This window comes from Peromyscus eremicus, chromosome 4 (assembly GCF_949786415.1).
Source record: "Peromyscus eremicus chromosome 4, PerEre_H2_v1, whole genome shotgun sequence".
In the NCBI taxonomy this organism is placed as follows: Eukaryota; Metazoa; Chordata; class Mammalia; order Rodentia; family Cricetidae; genus Peromyscus; species Peromyscus eremicus.
Genome location: NC_081419.1, coordinates 2,050,422 through 2,069,982, shown reverse-complemented (window position 1 = coordinate 2,069,982; position 19,561 = coordinate 2,050,422).

Below are 19,561 nucleotides of genomic sequence, written 5' to 3'. Positions count from 1 at the left end.
ACATCTGACACCTTCCTCTGGACACTGCACACACAATTACACATATGGGTGCACAAATCATAAACACGCACACACACACACACACACACACACACACACACAGATGCCGATCTGAAATGCAGCTTTCTTACCTTGAGGTGCTGACAGTCTGACTCTCTTATCTCTGTGTGCATGCACACACAGGTGGACTTGTTGTGTAGCTGGCTGTCTCCTCCACCTGCCTCAAAATGCAGATTTATCAAGATATACTCCCATGTCATCAATTGCCCATTAAAGTGTGCGCTTCAACAGCTTTTAGTTCATTAATGGATAAGTGCAGCCGTCACTGTAGGCAATCTTAGAACATCTTCATCACCTCACAGGCAATCGTCCCCATTATTACTGCACCCACCCAGCCTCTGCAGGCTCAGGGCCTCTGCAGACCTCTGCACTGCAGACACTCAGCAGGGATGGAATCCCAATGCATGACTCCTGTGTCTGCTGTGGCATAGGTCAGCACTTTCCTTCTTAGAGCACAATTTACCCTTCTGCTACATGCTCATCAGGTTCTCTATCCACGGGGGCAATTTCGTGTGTGTGTGTGTGTGTGTGTGTGTGTGTGTGTGTGTGTGTGGTGTGTAGGCCAGAGGACGGACTCAGGTGTAATCCTCATGAAGGCCATCACCTCCTTAGAGACAATCTCTGGGTGAACCTGGAGCTGGAGCTCGCTAGGCTGGCTAGCCATCAAGTCCCAAGCATCCACCTGTGCTCTGCCTCTCCAGTGCTGGGTGACAAGTGCTTGCCACCATGCTCTGCTTTTTACGGAGGTCCTGGGGATTAAGCTAAGACACTTGCTCGCACAGCAAGCCCTTTAGCAACTGAACTTCCACCCAGCCCCTCCCTTCACTTATTTGTTTATTTATTTATTTTTAGACAGGTTCTGGCAGTGTTGCCCAAGGCTCATTTTGACCTCATGTCCTCCTGTCTCAGCCTTTTGAGTGCTGGGACTATGCCAGGGGCCTATGTCAGGGATCCCGGACCTGTCGAAGGGTTATTGGGCAGGGTGGGGGTAGTGAGGAATGATGAAGTATTAGATAGAAATATAGATGGAGATGATGTGAAAGAAAGAGACACAGGATAGCTTCGGGAGGGCTCTGGGTCAATACCCAGCAGCCCTGAGTTTGTTTCTAATGGGCTTTTTATACACTAGCAAGGGGAGGGGCAAAAGACCTCCCCCTTTCAACATCAAAGCACAACATACAACCAAGTGTAGACCCTTCAAAGCAGCTGGTCACACCTTTGGCCATATCATCCAGTTATGCAGCCCTGCTGGGCAAAGCAAGCTCAGACTTTCTGACCTTGAGAAAGGCCTTACTAGGGAGCCTCTGCAGGCCCCCACAGGACTACAAGTGTGCATCACTGTCTTCGGTTCAAGAACATGAGACTCTATCCAGGTTCCTCTGAGCACCCTTCTCCACGCTTTGACCTGGCCCGGGTTCTCTGCCCTTGTACTGCTGAGGAGAAAATTCCTGCTAACCTAATTCATGAGGAAGCCATCATTTCCTCACTCCTCCACCACGGAGAGCTATAGCTCTGGCCAGCCCTTGGCAGGAGTCCCCCAGTCCTGGACATCTAACCATGTTCTTAGCAATCCCTCATCTCTGAGCCCCTCTCTGCTCTCAGTTGCTCCTCAGTTGTTGAAACCCCTGCTATCTCTATTACATTCAGGTTGAGGTCAGCTCCATACTCAAGCCTCCTGTCCTCCACAAGGGTTCCCGCAAAATCTGTCTTGCTGGGCTGGGGAGATTCAGTTGGTGAAGCACCTGCCTTGCAAGCAGGAGGACCTGAGTTTGATCCCCGGAACACACATGAAAAGCCGTGTGCAGTATCGCATACATATAATCTGATTCCATGATAGTAACCTGGGAGGCAGAGGCTCACTGGCTATCCAGTCTTGGCTATTTGGAGATGTTCTAGGTCACTTTCTCAAACAAAAAAAGAGGCACCTGATGAATGACACCTTAGACTATCTTCTGTTCTTGGTACCCACCCACACTCGGTACCCATTCAGCTCCGCCCCCCGCCCCCCCTCGCAATCTGTCTTGCTGTTTTAGCGGGGTCACTTGCAAGGGGTCTCTGGGGCTTTCTCCCTCTGGCTCGAAGGAGCCCTGTTGCTGTGCACACACGCAGGGGTTTCTATGTGGACTTGTGGTTTTGTTTCTCTTGTGCTAAGTACTAGGAACGGAGCCGCTAAGGTTTGAGTTTGATTGGTGTCCTGTGTGTGTGTGTGTGTGTGGGGGGGGTGTTGGCAGTCTTGGGCCCAGCCCATGGAGCAGTTTCGGAAGGCTGGACTCCCTCAGGCCTGGAAGAAATCCTGCGGAGAAGCAGACACAGAGCGGCAACAGGCACACAGTCCCTGTGCCATCTGTGCAGTCGCCACGCCCCTAGTCACAGCCACAGGTAGGGAGGAAGTGGCACTCGGACTGTTTCTAGGGCTTCACACACAAGGCTGGCAAGCTGGTGCGACGTACACGATGCTGACAAAGTGTCACGTGCAATGTGAGTTCTCTGAGAAGCTGGCTCTAGAAGTGGGCTTGTCCCCTCCAACTCTGTGACAGAGAAGGGAAAAAGAGCAAAGCAGCCCGAGAGCAAAACCACCGTGTTATCAAGAAGAGCTGGACAGCGAACCATTTCCTATAGAGGTTGCTGTGTTCACGCCATCACGAAAGTGCCTCTGATGGGAAGGAGAAGCTGCAAGGTTGGGCATGGGAGGAGCTCAGCCGCGGAGAAAGGGTCCGTGGGAAACTCCTACTGATGCCTCAACTTCCCCAGTCAGTTCTGCCAGATGTGGTCATATCACTTCTTGGCTGTTACTGTTCTTGTACGTGGGAAGCTTCACCTGAAGGGACACTCGGCTTTGCCCTGGACTCTATCGGGAACTCCAGCTGGCTGCCTCAGTGGGATTTCCTCAGTCTGCTTTTGCTGCATGTTTTGAGCACCCAGTGTGATGTTTTGCTGTCTGTCGTTTGTCTGGATGGTTTCGCTCCCAGCTGAGCTAAACCCCACCTGAGAATGGAGGCAAGGTTTTCATTTGAGAATGGACCATTCTTTCCCAGAGGGAAGAAAATTCTAGAACTCACCTGAACACAGAAGGCAGAAGACAGGGACACTGGAAGGAGAAAGAGGCTGATGGAGCTGGGTACCCTGAGCTGGCAATGGCTCAGTGTTGGACCTAGGTTCCCTGGAGGGGAAATAAAGGGGGACCCTGCTCCTCAGCACCAAGCCTGGCCTGGGACCTAGGGTGGGATCACTGAGGGCGGGGACTTCTGGATAATGGCATCAGCTGTTCTCTCTGCCCTTTTCTAATTAAGGCTGCAGGAAACAGCCCTTCCCTGTAATTCAGTCACCACACGCCCTTCAGTGTCACTTTAATTAAAGTCAAGGCCAGCCACAGTTGAGATGGTCCCCCTCACTGGCACTAAATCAATTCCTCATTTTGAGTCAGAGGCCCCTTGAAAGTGAAGAATGGCAGGGCTGAAAAGTGAATGTAAGAAGCAGCCGTGGAAGGGCTCAGGTGAGGCCCTGAGAAAGAAGGATCAAGAGACTAATGCCTAGGCCTACTACCCATTCCCCTCAGCTGTGCGCACTTCAGGGGAGGGGAAGGCCAAGAAATGTTCAAGAACTCAGACTGTCCAGGAAGCCAAGGAGACAGAATGATGGAGCCCAGGCAGTGTGGTATCTTGGATGAGACCTGGGTGGACACCAGCCACTGGTGGAACCATACTTGGAATTGTGATGGTGTGGAGACAGTGGATAGCAGTTGTGTTTCAGGTGATGTCTGTTAACCGCTGGGCAATCAGTGCGTGAGTGAGTTGGCAGGTGCTCCAAACTATTCTGCAGAGTAGCTGAGGTTACAAAGTGCGTTGAAACGCATTTCTGTAAATTCATACTTTTCCTTGGGTGAGAGACGCTAGAGGAAAATGATTTCCCTTACCTTCCTTGGGGTGAGGGGGCAACGGACAAGCTAGAGAGATGGCCAGGTCATCTGCTTCCAAAGCCATGGGCACCAGCTCTGCCACTGGGACTCATGGCTACTGTCAAAGGTTCTTCACGCTCTGTGGCCATTTGTGTTTCTCACAGCATGGGCATCAAGTCACCTCACCCTGGGACTGGCAGTTGATGTTCTGTTTCTATCAAGTGTGGGCTCTGAGCTGCCTTAGTGGCTACTCCTGGCCTTGGTGTATCTTCAGCAGTGACAGGAGACAGGGATTGCTGTCATTCTTATCCCATGAATGCTGAGATAAAGGCTCCATGTGGCCAGGGGTTTCCGACTCACCCACTGAGTGGGTACTGGTGGGACTCCTCTGTTCTTGCGCATGAGATCAGGAGCCCAGCCTGAGAGCCTATTGTCAGAACTTACTGGACTTCTTGGACCCATTCTGAATGAGCATGCTCCTTGTGCAGTTGCCCAATGTGCCCTACAGGGACTCCTTATAAAGCTCCTTCCAAGTCACACTCATCATCCTTATGTCTAAGAGTACAGGGCACAGCATCTTAGTTCTTCCACTGGGGGCAGATGCCACCCCTGGTCCAATCTGCACAGCCAGAGGAACCTGAGATGTGAGTGATTGTCCCTTCCAGGCCAGGCCTGGTGTGACAGATTCCGTGAGGGGGATGAAGGGTGGAGTTCTTCATGGCATTCTTGCTTATTCCCATCCAGAGCTTTCTTGTATGTGTCTGCACATTGTGTATTTGTGTGTGTGTGTGTGTGTGTGTGTGTGTGTGTGTGTGTGTGTGTGTGTTGTATATATGTACATGTGCAAGCAAGCATCTGTGGAGGCTGGAGGTCAATGTCAGGCGCCTTACTCAATCCCACTCTGCCTTATTTTAATTTTTATTATTTACTCATGTATTTATTTTTGGAGGAAGGGTCTCTCACTGAACCTGGAGCTCACTGATTTGGTTAGGCTGGCTGACCAAAGCCCCAGGGATCAAAGCCATAGGCCTGGGATTGCATACAGGTACACACTGACACCTCCAGCTTTTGTGGGTGCTGGGCTCCAAACTCAGTTCTTCCCACTTGTTTAAGGATGGAGCCGTCTCCCCAGCACCGCGAGTGGCCTTTTCTGCTTTGGAGAAGGTCTCAGGAAGCCTAAGACATTAGCTTCCTCAGAAGAACAGCTCTGTCGGCTGAGGGTTGTTACCAAGCTGGGTCATGGGCCACTGGGCCAGCACCATGCAATTCCGATGTTTCTGAGGAGTTATCAGGGAGTAGGCAGCCAGGGAAGGGGTTGACAGGAAATAGGTGGCAGCATTTCCACACAGCAGCTGGATTGTAAAGAGAAGTAACACCCCACCTCCCAGTGGGGGTGCCTCCTTATTCACCTTGTTATCTTCCCCAGCCAAGGAGAGAAGATAATGGGGGAGGAGGAGGAGAGAGCCCAGGGACTCCAGACAAAAGACCACTAGCTGTCTACCAGCCCTGAAGATGCTGCCTTCCTCAACAGGGTGCTTTCTGGTCTTTAGTTTCTGCTTCAGTAACGCCTGTTCTCACCTCTTCTGCGTATTTATATTCTTTGTCCCCAGGCGTTCTCTCCTGCTTGCCTCTGGGGAGAGCCTAGACTCCTTGGCAGCTGTCCCAGGCCCTAACTCTAGCTATCAGTTTGGATTATACATGCGAACTCCAGGGGGGCATGTGTGCTCCTCTACAGCTGACTTAGCCCCAGCCTTGGCTCCTGGACCCGGACCAAATGGGAGATCTTCTGGAGGCCTGACATAAAATCCCAGATGTTTAAGGAGCCACATTAGGCAAATATTTAATGTATATTAAATAATGACCAAAGGGGACAGATGCAGACACTGCCCCCCGCCCCTCGCCCCCCAGCTGAAGAACAAGGGCTGATTTCTTTCTCAGTGTCACAATTAGAAGCCATAGTGGCAAGACTTGAACCCAAGTCCAACTGGCCCCAGACATAAACTTCATCACTACCAAATCTCCTAAACCCACTTCCTTCCCTTGCCAGAGTCAGGCTTGGGATGGAGCCTTGGGAAGGAGACAGGACAGTATGACTTATGGGGCCTTGACACGGAGGCAGGACAGTATGACTTATGGGGCCTTGGCACTGGGGATGGCTGGGCTGCCGTTGTTGCTGGTCTTTGGCCATGTAGGAAGGGCTTCACAGGCCACTGGCTGCTCAGCAGTGCTGCTCTGGCCAGGCCCAGGTGGGCATTTGCGGGGATATTTTTGTGCTGTTCGTTCCTGTCTGCCAACTGTTGAGACATCCTGGGTCTGCTCTTCCAGGCTCCGCTCCCGTGTTCCGTCTGTTGCATGAAGCTCTAAGACAGCGGAGACTAAAGAGCTGTCACCTGGTGTCCCTGCCCGTGTTTGAGCTACACCCACTTTAACAAGTACATACATCACAGGTCGCACATCAGACATACAAATACATCGCACATCAGACATTCAAAACAAATAACATTGAGGGGAGAACAATCACTCACTTCCAGGAGAGCAGCCAGCAAAATGGGAACCATCCCTTTAGGAAGAAGTCCAGCATGTGAGCCTGGGGTTGACCTACCAAGTTCCCCACCCTGGGCAGCCATCACAGCAGAACTATGGCCCCACAATTCTGGAGGGAGAAGTCTGTCATGTAATGTTATCAGGCTTGAGTCCTTTATCTGTGACCCAAGCTGTACCTGTCTCTGATGGCTGCTGTGGCCTCCGCTGCCACAAGCCCACCTTTCCCCTGTATCTTCGCGTCTCCATCTTCCCATCAGTGCACCAGCCACCAGGCCTGGGGGCCACCATGCCCCAGTACAATCCCAATCCTAACTGTTGACACCTGTAAAGACCCCATTTCTAAAGAAGGTCACACTCGCTGGTGCTGGGGGTTAGGACTTCAGCGCCCTTTGGGGAGGATGGGGTCAATGCCTAACCCACAAAGCAGGGCGTCACTGTCGGGCCCCAGGCTTGCTGAGCGCTTCCCAGCTCTTTGTCAAAGGTAATTCACATCTTTTCTTTTCCTCTGTTGGCAGCTGCTCCCTCTGCCGTCCTTTGCTTTTTTCTTGTTCACCTTTGGGCTGCAGAAGAGAGAGAGGCCAGGGTGTGCCCTGCCCCTGGGTCATGCATCTTGTGGCTTCAGCTTCCAGCATCCATCCACCCCTCCACCCACCCACAGATACCTGTTCTTGTCACACACACCATCCTGGTGTGGCCAGCCACCCCTGCGGGGCTGTCTGTCTCTACTGTAACTCCAGGAGTCTTTGTGTTTGAGGGAGGATATTTTCAGCAAAGCAAAAAATATCTGGGTGAGAAGGAAATTTTAGCATCCCAAAGAAAACTAATAATTGCCCATGGCATCTGTTACTGAGGTCTATTTTTGGAAAGGTTTTCTACTTTGGGGCCCTACCTCGACTGTGGGTGATGGGAAGTGATGTGAGTCTGCACCTGCAGAACTGAGGCCCTGGCGAGGTTCCGGGTCTGATTTCCTTTATTTAGGGCAAGCTGATCTCCCACGTCAAGTTCACTTCTCATTTCCTACCACTCGGCAGAGGAAGATCATTAAGTCCCGGAAACTTTGCAGAGAGTAGAGCTTACTCGCTGGGAGCGATAGCGGCCTTCAGCTTTAGTGCTAGGGACAGCTGAGCAGACAACACTGGCAGCCAGAGGCGAGGGGACCCAAACCATTCCTGCTTGAAATGAGGGCCATCCCTGCCTGTGGCTTGTGCTATTCACAGCCAAGGGGAGGTGGGGGCTTTCCTGGGAGGGAAGGTGGAGCATGTGCCATCTGTGTTTCCTTCAGGGAACAAGGGTTGGGCAGAGTGCCCCATGAGGATGTGGCCTGGGTCAGTGCCTCCTGGGCCTCTGAGGTCCATACCCTGGCTTCCCTGTGGGATCCGTGGGATAAGCTCTGTGACCCATGCCTGGAGCACACCACAGCTCAAAGGGTGGCTAGCGCCAGGCTTTCTCCAGCTCCCCAGGTGATCTTAAGATAGATGGGGCAAGGGCAAGGTTCTCTGTTTGTGAGTGGGTCCCTGGAGGTCTCTGCCAGGACTAGAATGCATAGTTGGTACAGTAGCTCCTCTCCACCCTGCCTGGCAGGGCAGAAGTAGAGTGTCTCCTCTACTCTCACTCCTCAAGTCACACCAGGGCCACTGACTTTCTCTCCCTCTTCCTGGTCTGGCATCCAGTGGCTGCTCTGTGCACTGTGCTCCTGATTCCTCTATTTTCAGGATGTATTTTGATGCCTCTCTTCAGGAGAGGCCCCGACTCCCTAGAGCTGAGCTGTGTGAAGCTTTCCTGAACTGGCCCAAGGTCCAGAGTGGAGCAGGTATTCTTAGCACAGCTGGCGCAGAACACCCAGGGTATTTACCACATGGGGAACATCAGGTGAGAGGCTTGCAAGTCCAGGGGCTGTGGGTTATCAGCACTAGCTCTGTCTGGGTGTGACCAGCTGGGAAGGCGGTGGGTGGGACTGCTTCTTATCTTTGTTCTTGCAGGGGATTTTGGAGGGTCCTCCAACCATGGCTGTATTCCTGACCAGTCTCCCTTCCATCCCTCCCCAGCCATTTGTACTCTACTGTGAGCTGGCTGCCTCCCACACCAGGTAGTGGGGCCAGTGATTTACTAAAACATTAACAGGTAGTTTCCAGAATAGGCAAAGCCCCATAAACACATGCAGATGCACAGACATTCACATGGATCAGCGAGGCTTTGCAGCTGGTTTCTTAGCCTGTAAGGGCAGAGCCAGCACTATCACCAAGGAGCCTGGAGCTGACATCAGAAGCCTTTGACAAAAGTCCCCTACCTACAGATGGAGGCCTGGGACTTTCTAAGGGTTTGTGGGACCTACTGAGACAAGGAAAGGGGTCTTGAAATAGGGCTGGTTGAGTGGTGGCCCCAGGGTCCTGCAAAGGCTTGCACTGAGCTTGGCGTCCGGGCCACCCTGTCAGCTTTCAAGACCCAGAGGCAGCACACAGGCTACTGAGTGAAAGCCTCCCTGTGTTGTCTTCAGACTGCCTCAGAGCTTCCCATGGTGTCTGCGGAGAGAGAAGAGGCCTCTCCCTCTCCCTCCTGCAGTTCTGGGTGTGTGTGTGGGGGAGGGTTTCCAGACTCAGCAGGCAAAATTGCAGGAAAACTAATTAAACCTGAATTTCAGATAAACAACAAATAATTTTTTAGCATGAACATATCTTACATATTATTTAATGCACATTTATGCTAAAAATAACAATATCTGAGCTAAAACTAAGAATGCTGGATTTTACTTGATACCAGTTTTTCAGGCACCCCACATCCATCCATCCATCCATCCATTCTGATGCATCTACTCAACCATCCATCCACTACCCACTCATCCATCTACTCACCTATCTATTCATCTGTCCATCCTCCTATCCATCTATCCATCCACCAACATATCTACTCCTACCCATTCATCTGCCCACCCATTCATCTCCCCATCTATCCACCTACCCATGCATCCACCCACTCATCCTTCTAGCAATCTACCTATCTGCTTGTCATATGCTTATTCATCCACCCATCTAGCCATTCATCTACAGGCAAAAACATCCATTCTCTCATGCATCTAACCACACATCCAGGCAGAGAGCAAACATCTACCCACAACCAGGTAGGCTCTGGGCCAGGCATAATTTGTGGCAAGACAGGAATAAACAAGCCGGGGTGATGGTGGGGGAAGCCTTTGGGGCAGCAGAATCCACCTCAACAGTGGCTCAGCCAACAAGTATCTTGAGCAAGTGCTGTATCCTCAGTAAGTATGAAGCCTTGTGCAGAGGGTTCAAGCTGGTAGAGTGGGGCCATCCCTGAAAACAATACCAAATGTCTTAGTCAGGGTTTCTACTGCTATGATGAAACACCATGACCAAATAGCAAGTTGGGGAGGAAAGGATATATTTGGCTTACACTTCCATGTCTCTATTCATCATTGGAGGAATTCAGGACAGGAACTCAAAAAGGGCAGGAACCTGGAAACAGTAGCTGATGCAGAGGCCATGGAGGGAAGCTGCTTACTGGCTTGCAACCCATGGCTTGCTCAGCCTGCTTTCTTATAGAACCCGGGACCACCAGCCCACGGATGGCACCACCTATATTGGGCTGGCCCTCCTTCATCAATCGTTAATTAGGAAAATGCCCCACAGGCTTGTGTACAGCCCAATCTTATGGAGGCATTTTCTTAACTGAGGTTCCTTTCTCTCAGATGATTCTGGCTTGTGTCAAGTTGACATAAAGGTATATCCAGCACACCAAGCCTGTATACTAAAGACAGAAATGCTAAGGTGAAAGGGAAGATGGGTAAAATGTCCCAGCAGTGGGAGACACAGGTGCATGAAGAGTGAAAAATCCTGCTTTGACATCCAGTTCCATCCTCCAGGCACTTCAAGGTTGCATTTGCACCAGACACCGAGTCAGGACCAGGTCCCACCTCAGCATTGTTGACAGTTTGGAGGCTGGATGATTCTCAGTTTAGTATATATCTGACTTCAGCCTAACAGATACCAGCAGAAGCTGTGATAACCAAAATTCCCTAGATGTTGTCCCATGCCTGCTGCTTGGTGTGGGGATGTCTCTCTAGCTGAGATCCCTCATGTTGGAGGCTTCAAGGTTACTGATTAAAAAAATAGAGCTCTTCTGAGAGGTCCTAGGAGGCTTCTTAGGTACTTAGAGATACTGAAGTGAGTGGGAACACAATTTAAAAAACTATGTGTTCCAACATACTCCTGATTTTAACAGGATTACAACATTGAAATTTCACTAAGCCACAAGCCAGTGTTTTCAAAATCTGTAACTATTCCACAAAGTGTTAACAATGTGAATAGATTACTACTCTTAAATATATATCAATAATATATATATACACATATGTAAGTACAGTCAATAGCATATTGAATTTTTTTCACACTGTTTATCTAGAGTAATTTGCAGTTGGTCCATATTTGATTAAATACCATCATCTTTTATGTAGGAGTTACATAAGTAAATAGAAAAATCATTTACAGTCTGATGCTCCATGAAAAATTAATCTCAGGCCTGTCTCGCACCTCACACTGGGACTTGGTAGGGATGTGTGGTTAATTGGATATGGGGAGCGTGGAGGTGGCATCTGAGGTGAGCCGTGAGCTTCATTTCTATGTTATTTGGAAGGTTCAGACATTTTCTACAAATGTATGGTTAAGAACTAGAGTCAGTGGTTATTCCATCAAATACATCTTCCAGAAGTTTCTAGGTAGCAAATTATTTGCCACACTGCTGGTTAGGACTCTTCCCATGGGAGATTAACTTCTTTGGTTTGACATGGCTGATGTTTGGCGGCAGGTACTAGGCACCAGTCACGGATCAACCTAGGGGCTCCTGTCTACACAGTCTCAATCCTGGGCAGAAGGCAAGGGACCAGTTCTTGGGCCCACAGAACAGACCATCAGCTCTGGTGGCCCAGCTATGCACCTCTATGTGGGACCTTCTTCTCTGGAATGGTGCATCCCAATCCTGCCCATAGTTCCCACAAGTGGTGCCCTGAGCCGTGTGACAGAGAGACCACACCAAGGGTTAGAGGGCATAGTGAACAACTGAAAGAATGGGTTGCCTCTCTGGGAGAGAAATCAGAGTAGGAGAGTACCACTGCCTCCAGACCCGTGTTCTGAGCTATTGGGGTTTGGGGCAGTTACCAACACACCCGTCTCCTCCCCTGGAGTGTCCTTGAACTGTTGTGAGGATGCTGCCCCCCTGGGTGACCCCCGCAGCAGAGATGATTTGATCTGTGCTGGTTTTACAGGCCAGAAGTCTGAATGGGGACCACAGGACTGGCTCCCTGCAGAGGCCCCAAGGGAAGGCCCTTCCTGTCTCTGCAGCCTTGGGGCACCAGACGCTCCTGAACTTACAGCTGCATCAGGTCAACCTCAACCTTTCTTTCCTATCCATGCCTCTCACCTGTGGGTCTCCTATCAGGACACCTGCCATTGGATTTAGGTAATCCGTTTGATCTCATCTTGAGACTTTTAATCATAAAGACCTGTTTTCCCAATAAGGCCATGCTCAAGAGTTTCAAGGAACCCAACTCTGCACTGAATATTTTATCTGGTGTGGGGCGGGGTGTGTGTGGGGGGTACCGCCAGCCCCCAAGCCCCAGTTTTTCCTTTGCCATCCCTCCCCATCTCCTTATACTCCTTCTCTGATACAGATCCTTCAGGATCTGGTGGCCATTCCTCCTTTGGTTTTGAGAAAACCTAGCACTGCCTGTTTGTGTTCAGCACTTAGCTCCTTGATGTTCTCTCCATTTTGGACACTGATGACCAGAGGAATCATCTCCAAGAATGTGGAACAATCTGCTGTTGATGGTCTCCAAGGCCACGCCCTGTCCTCTCCCTCTCTTGGGTGTGTCTTTGGCTTCCCTCTGTGCCTGCTCAGAAGTTGTGATTAATGTCTTCAGGGAAGAGCCACCATGCCCTGTGAGGGACACTGTCTGTACCTTTCTTTCCTATATGGTAGTGTTAGAAGCTCCTCCCACACCCTCGAAGGTGGCCAAACACGGGAGGGGAGAACAGGGGACACCCTCCACTCCGAGAAGAGTGCCAGCCAGGAAGACTCAGTTTCATCCTTGAAGTAGTGGAAGACAGACAGGTCCACATTGGTGATATGCACTTGAACTCTGACTTCAGTTAGGAGGAACAAAGTCATCTACAGATACTCAGCAATAAATTCAAGAGACGGAAGAGAAACCCAGGCTCTTTCTACAGAATTGGTGTCTGTCCAAACAAAAGGCAAAATGTCTGACACACCAACTGAGCGAAAATCAGTTACCTCTACATCCTACAGAGTGCATGCTGGATTATAATTGTCCTGGGGTGGAGGATAGTCTTACAGACTGTCTGATCTGGTCCCTGTCTGTGGTGGTTTGAACGAAAATGGCTGCCATAGGCACTATTGGGAGATGTGGCCTTGTTGAAGGAAGTGTATCATTGGGGGTGGGCTTTGGGGTTTCAGAAGCCCAAACTAGGCCTTGTGACGTTCTCTCTTCACAGCAATAAAACCCTAACTAAGACAGAAATTGGTACCAGGGACTGGGGTATTGCTCTGATAGACCTGACCATGTTTTGGGGAGTTTGGATTAGAAAAGCAGCTGAAAGCTTTAAGTGAGGCTTAGTGGGCCATATTAGAAGGAGCATGAAAAACAGTGGTGTTGAGGGTGATTTGAACTGTGGGGGCCTGGTTTCAGAGGAGAAGAGTTTTAGTATGTGGACTAGAGACTGTTTGGAGAAGAATGTGGTTGCTTTCTGCCTTTTATTCCGACCAGCATCAGGTTTTTTCTTAATCTGCTTACCCTTCCAGGTGTCCCTTTTCTCCACAAACTGTACATTTTGTAGTTTTCCTTGCTTAGCTTGCTAGTTGGAACAAAAGAACCTAAGAGCAAGACTCAATCCAGCTAAGCTTCCGACTTGTGAAAAGGAAATGAAGAAAAGTTTAGGACTGGGCATGGTGGCACACACCTTTAATTCCCGCACTCTGGGGGCAGAGGCAGGTGGATCTCTAAATTTGAGGCCAGCCTGGTCTATGAATTGAGTTCAAGGACAGCCAAACTTAGACATTGAAGGAAACCATTGAAAACAGAAAGCTGGTGAAAATGTATTTGAACAACGGGACCATGTTCCAGCCCCAGCAAGCAGCAGAGGTTGGCAGCTTTGGCCACGTAGTTCTGGCTTTAGTGTCAAGGAGAGAAGAAAAGGGTTATGGAATCTCCCTCTGAAAGTAAGGAAAGCCAATTGAGGCCAGGCATCTGTCAGGGGTGTCCCTGTATGAAGGCCTCTAGAAGCCATTGTGTGAAGCCATGAAAGTGAAGGCCGGATCAGCTTGGAGACTCCAAGATACTGGAGATGCCAGAATCATGGGGTACCTGCCAAGGAGAGCTGCTAACAGGGAGTGGAACCAGCCCAACAGAAAGAGGTGTGCTGCAGTCAACAAAGCAGAAAGGAGTGGGGATCTGAAGGGTTCTTTGACACTTTGGCATCAGCCATTGAGATGCAGAGTCTGGAGTTTTCCCAGCTTATTTTTGTCTTGTTTTGGTCCAATGTTTCCTCACCATGCTCACGTTCCTCCTTTTGAATGGTAATTTATATCTTGTGGCATTGTATGTTGGAAGGATGTGATCTCTCTTTTAGTTTTTATTTTATAAAGGATTACAGTTAAGAGATTGCCATGGTCTCAGAAGAAACTTTGAACTTTAAAAAGAAATAAGACTTTAAAAGTAAAAAAATTACTTATTTTTATTACATGTCTTATTTTGTGTTTTGCCTATATGTATGTCTGTGTAATCCCCTGAAGCTGGAGTTACAGGCAATTATGAGCTACCATGTGGGTGCTGGGAATTGAACCCAGGTCCTCTGGAAGAGCAGCCAGTGCTCTTAACCACTGAGCCATCTCTCTACCCCCAAACTTTGGACTTTTGAACAGGGTTAAGACTGATAGACTATGGGGACTTTTGAAGTTGGACTGAATGCCTTTTGTATTATGATATGGCCACATGCTTATGAGTGCCAGGGAGTAGAATGTGGTGGTTTGAATGAAAATGGCCACCAAAGGCTCATAGGGAGTGGCACTATTGGGGGAGGGTGACCCTGATGGAGGAAGTGCATCACTGTGAGTATGCTTTGGGTATGCAGAAGTCCAAGCCAGGCCCAATGTCACTTTCTCTTCCTGCTGCCTGCTGATCTAGATGCAGAACTCTCAGCTCCCTCTCCAGCATCATGTCTGCCTGCATGCCACCATGCTTCCCGCCAAGACGATAATGAACTAGACCTCTGAACTGTAAGTCAGCTCCAATGAAATGTTTTCCTTTCTAAGGGTTGCCATGGTTATGGCGTCTCTTCACAGCAATAAAACCCTAACTAAGTCACTACCCCAAATTCCCCATGCTCCTGGGGTTTGAAATTTCCTCTCTTTCCCTGATACATGAGGTCAGCTAAACACAAAGCACCCAGGCATCCCTGTTAGGGAAGACAGGGGCCCAGTGCCTCCTGCTAACTTGTGATTTGGTAAATGCGAGTCTATCTCCACCTCTGGCATCAGAAATAGGCCATTCACCTTTTGTTTTGTACAACAGTGACTCCATCCTCCACCACTCCAGCCTGGTCCCTAGCTCCTTCTACTAAGAACTATTCTGGCTTCTGGGCTTGGGTTCGGCATGAATCATTTTCTTCCTGAAACCTGGCTCCAGTTATGTCATCCTTCGCTTTTTAAATTTGACTGTGGAGCAAGGGATGTGACTCAGTTGGTAGGATGCTTCCCTGGCATGTGTGAAGCCCTGGGTTCAATCCCTAGCACTAAATGAACCAGGTGTGGTGAATGCACCTGCAGTCCTAGTGTCTGGGAGGTAGAAGCCGGAGATGAGAAGTTCAAGGCCATTCTCAACCAGCCAGGGCTGCGTGAGGCAGTCTCAAAACAAAACAAAACAATTTGCTCATAATGAGAAGTCATTACAAACGATTTGCTAATAACATGGGAGAAATACTCTTTGCAAAAGCTTAGTGAGCTCAGGGACATTTCCCATCTTAAGTACTTGTAAGAGAATTCTGTGAGGACCAAGCCAGGGTTTGGGGAGAGGGTGTTTGTGGCACCTGTTGTAACATGTCACCGCAAATGTCACCAACATTAGAGGTCTAAAGTCAGTAGTCATTGGGCTGCCTTCTGCAGGATGCTCCAGGGAGACGCTGTTCCTGTCCCTGCTCGGCTTCCAGATGGTTCTACCTCTCCCTCCATCTTCAAAGCTCACCATCCAAACTTGGCTGCCATCAGTGAACTGCCCACCAATTCTGACCTCTGCCTCCCTCATATAAAGACCCCTGTGGTGATACTGAGTAATAGAGGCAAATCTGCTAACTCCGGATCTTTAATTATGTATCTATATTGTCCCTTCCCTTTTAAGGGTACTCACAGGGTTGGGATCCACAGGTCGTGGGGCCATGGTCATTTTTATGTCAGCCCAACGCTGTTTTTTCCTCCAATCTCTCTCACAATGAATTCATGCTATTTTATATATCGTAAAGCTTATGCTGCAAAATAGAATACATGGGGTTTGTGCATTTTGCTTAGGTCTTAAAGCTCCTCAGTCAGAAGTCTTAGGTCCTTTATCATCTGTCCCAGGGGGCCCTCCCAGCTCTCCTCGTCTCAAGCTGAGGAGTCGTGGCCCTGCTTCTCAGAGTTCCTCACCTGCGAGGTCCCCCAGCCTCAGCTACCTTCTCCCTTCCTGACCTAGAGGACTACAGACTCCCTGCTCCTGGATCTCTCTTGACCTACTCTCAGGGTCCAGTTCATCTCCTGCTGGCCAATCAGCCCACCTCCTTATGCTCCTGACTCCTTGTCCTGTGCAGTAGGTATGGAACTGCGTTTGGCTTCCATGTCCGGTGAGCTCACACCTGTGTGCACAGTCAGAGCGTTTGAAGCAGGTTTCATCCGTAGTGTCTTCTGACGGCTGCAACTGCACACAGGAGGCCATGTCCTCACATAGCCCACTCACTCGCACTCGTGTTCCATCTCCCTCTGATGGCTGTCTCTTTAAGATGCCCCGGACTGGCTTCCTGGCCTAGTCCTCACTTTCTGCTGAGATGTGTACAGCTCTCTGCTCCAGGCCCTCCTCAACCCCTGCGGTTATTTTACTTCAGCCTGGCTCTTCTACTGCCTTGAGGATCATTCCTTCAATCATCTACTTGTCACTGTTCTAAAAACCCCACTCCTACATACTGCCCCCATCCCCAAATGCGTCACTCACAGGGCCTGAGTCCTAACAGGAACCCAGTAATTTTAATATGGGACTGTCATAACTCTTTGGGGTCAAGAAGGACAGAAACACAAGAATATGAAATATTGAATGCTGATGAGGAGGGGGTCCAAAGAGACGGCTCTATCTTGGTCCAAGCTACTAGGAGATGGGACCCTCAGAACCAGATCTTCCTGTGAAGGTGAACAAGCCCCTCTGAGTCTAGGAGCCTGGTATGGAGAGGCCCTGGGCAGTGTATTCGCTCCAGAGTGAGGAATGGCCAGAACGTGCTAAACCCAACGGAACGCCTGCGAGCCGGCAGTGAATCATCTTAATTAGCACTGTGAGTAGGTTCAAGTGGATTCTGCAAATGTTAGCAGCTCCAATTATTCTGTCCCCAAAGTTACTGCAATGAGGTTACACAGCAAAGCCCCATGGGAACTCCTGCGGCAAAGGAGGGAGGGTGCCCAGAGCAATGTGCCCACACCATGCCCAATCAGTGAGGTTTGAGAACGGGATGCCACCCTGAGGAGTGAGTGGGCCTTGCTCTGACAAAATCTGGTCCTCAATTCAGGACCATACTTTCCTAAGCTTTGAGACAGTTACCACACTGAGAACAGCCTGGCCCACCCAGCTTTACCAATACAGACCCACCCAGGGTCTGTGGGATTGCTCCCCAGCAACCATGGGCCAGAACATTTGGTCATCACACCTGTGAATTTGGTCTTTATTACGCCAAGTGTCCACTCCATCTCTGTCTCCCAGGCTCTGAAGACAAGACAGCCTGTGGTGACCTCCCAGTTGCCGACATTGTGTGGCCTAGCTCTTGGTGCGTGACTTGGCCACGCTTAGCCTGGAACAGGCTTTATTTCTCCGGTTGCTGGATGGCTGGGACCCTTCAGAAACCCAGGATGCAGAAGAAGATAAGCCACCTGTGTACTGCTGCAGTCAGAACCAAGACGTACCAGGGCTGCCCCTGAGGACCAGCTTGTCTTCCACCACAGCCTTATCTCCAACTGTGTGCTGCTTAGTCACGGCTCAGGTCTGGTCTAACCCAGGGCTCTTATTTTGTTCAACACTCACATTCTGCTCAGCCTGGTGCTGACTCAAACATCCAATCCTGCTTTTCATTTGTAGTCTTGGGATTTGTTTCTATTTATCCTTCCCATCAGCCTCTTTCTTAGGACCCTGTCCCCATGGGGCTAGGGAAATATCAGCAAACAAGTTAGTCCACAGAGACACTTGAGACCGTGTTTTGGCAACGAAGCAAAGCATTCTCTTGAGGTCAATGAGCGCTTGTAAAGGAGGGAAGGAAAGAGGGAAGGAGAGATGGAAAAGGTGTGGGTACTTCTTTCAGACCCCATGGCATTCACCGTAGCAGATGGCAACCCCCATCTCTCTTCCTCCTTTGGGACCAAGGGCCTGCTACAACCCTGGAAACACCTTTGTCCCCAAGCAATATTCCTCGCCTCTTAATGAATCCCTGTCAAGAACTGAGTTTTGAAGTTGACTAGTCTAGCCTCCAATGGTGTCCCTGCTGTTCAATAGACAAGTGACCTTGGTAAAGCTGGCATGTCTTGGGACCACTTTGGGACCATCAAAAGAGGGTGGTGCTTCACAGAATGGTTGGGAGGGGGAAGGAGTTCGGCCACACTTTCAGGATGTTGTTCAGGGGCATCCAGGAAGCTCCATGGAAGCCTCCTCCTTCACTTGTTCAGTTTCCGTTTCTCAGCTCCTGTTCAGAGTAAAGGGTTAGACATATTCTGCTTTCACAGGGGATACAAGCAGAGCACAAACTTCCCTGGCTGGGACCCACATACCAAAATGGTACGTGAGGCCTCCTTCTGGTCATAGATCACTACTATAAGACCTTCAGCTTTCCTGAGATGCCTCAACTTGGGGTGTTCTGGGAACATCAATCCAAGAAATTAGAAAGGGAGAGATGAGGCATATGTACTTAAAAGACTTTCCCTAAGCCAGGGTAGAAGGACTTTAACAGAGATGGGAGCTTAACTCAAGGTGGGGAATAATGTTGCCCCATGTTGGGGCTGACATAGAGGGGCTCTTCCATAGCTAGATAATGAGAGGTCTTGGGACCAACTGTGACATGTGTAGGTAGGCGTGGGCGACAGGCATTTTTGGAGCAGAAGTCAGGTAAGGTCCTTGGTAGGCAAATGCAGTATAAAGGACCTCCTTCTCATCCCTTCTTTCAATATATAACTAAATGTCTGGATTAACAGTGTTCTCTCCAAGAGGCAAAGATCATCTAACATAAATCACAGGTATAAGAAGCCTTCTTTTGAGTTGTTGGTCAGGGTTTCCAAGAGACTCCCCAAACATCCAGCCCATTGCTATTGCCCTTGGCTACCTCCCAGAGGTAGAAGGTAATTCTCTATTGCTGAGGACACCCTGCACTTCAAACACATCTGGAATTGACATGAAGGCCTTCTCCCTAAGGACTAGCTTTCATGGTACCAGAAGCATCCAAAGGAAGGAGACAACCAACCTTGTTCTTCTATGCCTGTGAAGATTGTATATATGTATTTAGGAACACACACACACACACACACACACACACACACACACACACACAGAAACAACTAAAGAAAAGAGGCCATGAATTTGAAAGAGTACTACCCAGTGATGATGCTTATGAACCACACTGACCAGCATGGCATGATAACCTAAGGGTGCAGTAGTGGCGCACAGACCTCGGCAGTAACCAACAGCTCTCTTAAAACCTGATCAACAAGAGGCAAAGCATGCCGGTACTGGAAACCTAGCCAAATACCCAGCATTAGTGAAGTCGTGGA